Below are 4,133 nucleotides of genomic sequence, written 5' to 3' on the forward strand. Positions count from 1 at the left end.
CTTTAGGTTGGGGTTGTGTTCCCTGGATTGTCACAGCACCAAGAGAGCTTGTGGGTCCCTTTAGAGGCGGTGGGAACAAGACTCCCTCCCTCTCGTATTGTGCTCGGCCAGGTGGTAACCAGAGGAGAGCTGCGTGTGCCCCAGGGTGTCACGACTCCCTCAGTAGTTACCTGCCCACAGACAATTACCCCGGGCAGACGCCCATTCCTGGGTGGCTGTGGCGGATTTCAGTATCGGCTCATTCAGAGGCCTCCGACCACAGGCTGTGACATCCTGGGTGAGGTTTTCTGAGTAGAAACCGGGCAGTATGTTCTAATAAGCAAGCCTTTAATAGGGCTGAAACCGGTTCATTGTTTTGCATCTTCCTGGTAACGAGGACAGGGATTTAGAATCTGAATTCCCTTTCCACCAGCAAGCACAACGATGCTTAGGAAATCTGTGTGGGCACATACGTGTATGTTAAGAAGAAACGTAGCTCGTTTTCGTTCACCATCAGGCATCCAGGTCCCCAGTGAAAACAGATTGTGAGAGATAATTCCAAATCCACCATCGGGACCATCCTAGGCCTGAGGTCTAGCAAAAATATCCTTTTAGGTTTGTTGTCAGCCTCAGAAATCCCTCAAATGTGACCCATATGATTCTGATGAGAAGGGTCTGCGGACTCCTACAGGAGAGGCACCTTCACCGCTGCAATGTGGTTTTCCACATTTGTTAATTTTGAATTCATTTTTTAAAGATTTTATTTATCTGAGAGAGCTTGAGGGGTGGGGGGGGAGAAGGAAAGGGGGAAGCTGAGTGGGGAGTCCGACTTGGGGCTCCATCCCAGGACCCCAGCATCACAACCTGAGCCGAAGGCAGGTGCTTAACCGACTGAGCCACCCACAGGCACTCCGGTTTTCCAGGGTTTCTCATCCTGCTGTGTAGTCACTTGCTCTGGCCGAGCACACCCTACAGCCTTCCGTGGAGCCGACAGCAACTATAATGCCGTGGGAGGCCAAGCTGGGCGGACGGAGCGAAGACAGAGACGTTGCATCTTCACCAGGACACAGCGAGTATGATTGCTCAGAGGGGAGAGTAACCATATAATGCAAAGACCAGGAATGTCGCTTCTCACTGAAAAGATTGCACAAATCTCTCAGATTTCTCCTCTCCAGACGGTTGGGCATGATGGTGATTGTGTTGTAATCTGCGTGTGGGTCGTTGTTGTTCTTTTTCCTATTCTTGTCTCATCCTATGGCATTTCTAACGGGTGCTCAGAAAAATACGGTTGGGACGGCATGGGCACTCAGAAGCCAGGAGTCTGAGCACCCACTACCACGTGTCAGCTGTGTGACGCTGAGCAAGTCGTTTGACCGTCCCTGCAGATTGAGGGTGATGCTTTCCAACATCCCATGTGGTGGTTGTACCCGATGAGGGGATGTACGAGAAAGTGCTTTGTAAAACGGAAAGCCCCGGATGGATGCCACTTGCTACCACGGGTCACTTCACCAGGGAAGTGAGGCTATGCACTTAACTCCCATTGGTTTTCTCCGCCCCTCCTTTGGGTTTGCTAACTTCGAGAAGCCCCAGCAAGGTGTGCCCAAGCGTAGACATACATCATCGCCCACCCTAGAAACGGTAGGAAACCCCCCCCCCCCCCGGGCCCTCGAGGACGCATTCGTTGTAACGTTTCTGGGCTTTGTATCAAGTTGAGAACTCACGTCGAGAGGCCTATGCTTGACCAAACTATTTTTTTTCTCACTCTCCCCAGTACCTAAAAAGGATCATATAGTCCTAATTAGGCCTAGAGAGGCCCACAAAACAAATGTGTTTCCAAGAGCTTTGGATTTATGAACTAAAGACTGTAGGCTACTGTGTATTTTAATATATTCAGAGAGACAATTAAGATGACTTTACTTACGGTTCTGGAAAACAGTCTGGGCAGCGTTCAGCTGAGCGTATAGCCGTTCTCTGTCAAAAACCAAACTGGAATGACATTTTTTGGAATCAGCTCGCTCTGTTAAAAGCTACCAACCATCTGAAAACACTCCATGAATTGGGATGAAGTCGTGTAAAGTTTTGTGATCCTCAGGAGAGGAACAAAAATCTGGAGGAAAGTTCAGCTGCCAAAGTGCAGGAGCAGACACCTCACAAAGGAGGGAGTGAAATGGCCTGTGATGCGTGAAAGCGCTTGCCCTCACCGAACAAAGAGATGTCCGTTGAGACAACAGCAGAATGCCTTTACCGGAGATGGACACGAGTCATCTTAATGGTCCCGTGTCCTATCCTGTGCGTGGGAGCGTCACGGCGCAAGACCTCTTTGGATGGCAATCCGGCAAGAGCTGAAATTATAGATTGGGAAACACCATGAATGAAGGCGTTCACCGCAGTCTTGGTGGTGGTAAGGACATTGGATACACCTAAATTGGGAAAAGCCAAGTGTTCTTTGGTGCTGGGGCCCGGCTGGATCCATAGGGTGGAGCTGGGTGCCGTGGGCTGCACACGCAGTCCAGTCCATCTCCGCGTTGAAAGCCCAGCCCCAGGGATGTTAGGAGGCGGCTCTGGGGAGGTGATTCCATCAGGACCAGGACGGAAGGGTCCCTGTGGTGGGATTAGCGCCCTCATTAAGGGGGGGAAAGTCAGTGCTCTCTCTCTGCACCCCGCGAGGGGCCAAGACGTGACTCTGTACAGCAGGGGGAAGGCCTTTCCCACATCTCAGCCGTTGGTACCCCGATCTTGGAATCCCAGCCTCCAGAGCCATGCGAAACACACGATTGTGGTTTGAGCCCGTCCGTGATGCTGTGCACGGCAGCCCAGGCCCGGCGCAGACCCCAACCCGACGTGAAATGTCATGCCATCCATAAATTTCATTATTTTGAAATGTACTTGATAATATGAGGACTATTGTTCTAGAACATTCACTATAATAAAGACAGATTGACAACCTCCATGCTGTGCATCGTGCTGCCTGGGAACTCTATGTAGAAAAGGAAGCGGGAAAGAAAATATAATAAAACATGAGAGTTACACCATTAGGTGAGGCTACGCGTGGCTTCTGTTTTCTTTATGTATTTTTATATTTTCCAAATTCTGTATAATTAGCGTGGATACATTGTTATGTTAATAATCAATAAAAGCGCCGTACTAAGTAGAGCAAATACTCGGCGTCCTCTCAAAACTGTCAGCGGAGCCCGACCTGCAGGTGGAGGCCCCACCTGCGCGGCAAGGACGCTCGGTCGGCCAGATCTCTGCCTGTTTCTCCGAGAGGGATTCCAGCTGGAGCAGGACGTGTCGTCGGAGTGAACACAGGCCTTTCAGTTCTGTCAGCGTCAAAACCCTATTGAGTAAGTACAACAAGAATTAAAAAGGAAGAGGGTGGAAAAAAAAACCCTTATGATTTTCCTATGCTTTTTCCGTTTTTTTTCCCCCCTTTCCCTTCGCTGTAAATTCTGTTAAGTTTTACCTGTACATTCTGCCCAATTGATATTCTGAAAACGAAGATAAAGAGAGTCAGGCATTTGGGACTTTCTTGACAATGTTAATTAAAATGGCCCAGGGAAGACATAACTGAGACATCTTTTTATCTAAGATGGAGATGAAAACCCCGCGTGTTTCTAGGGTTTAACGACACCCGTATGATTCTATTGTTTCTAGTTCTGCTGACAGAAAGGGCTTTCTCCTTGAAACCAAGTAGAAAGCCACTCAAATCCTATCCAGTTCCCCCTCAAAGTAGGCTAGAAATCACAATGCAGCATCAAAAAGAAAAGAGCTGGTTGGCAGCGGTGCTGGATGTTTCCTGACTGTGTCTCTACGTGCATTTTGCATCCGTCACCCTGTCCTCTGTCCAGGACTGGCCGTTGGGGCCTGCGTGGACGGCCCATGCCTCGGGGATCCCGGTTGGGTTTGGCCGACGGAAGGCCCCGCAGCAGAAGGGGAAAGACCTTCGGGTACTTCCTCCCTGGCCTGTCGGTGGCTGGAGGGCGCAGGGCCCCAGCGCTCTCTGGGTCCGGGCTCGTCCGACGCTCTCTCCTTCAGAGGCGGTCGGAGCGACCTCCTGTTGCCCCTAGCCCACGGGGGTCCTGCCATTCCCTGCTGGCGGGGCCTTGGTAAGTAGGGCCTTCGCCAAACTCTCTTTTATCTCTGTTTTTGAATTT

The 4,133-nt window shown here is 50.5% G+C and overlaps 1 long non-coding RNA gene across 1 annotated transcript; it reads left to right on the forward strand.

Annotated features, from left to right (window-relative positions):
• The first annotated feature begins 802 nt into the window (after positions 1 to 802).
• LOC144283573 (uncharacterized) lies at positions 803 to 2,927 on the forward strand. Its single transcript, XR_013352123.1, has 2 exons — positions 803 to 2,380; positions 2,671 to 2,927. It is a non-coding gene; the product is annotated as an uncharacterized LOC144283573 (long non-coding RNA).
• Positions 2,928 to 4,133: the final 1,206 nt, after the last annotated feature.

Source organism: Canis aureus, chromosome 14 (assembly GCF_053574225.1).
Source record: "Canis aureus isolate CA01 chromosome 14, VMU_Caureus_v.1.0, whole genome shotgun sequence".
Lineage (NCBI taxonomy): Eukaryota > Metazoa > Chordata > Mammalia > Carnivora > Canidae > Canis > Canis aureus.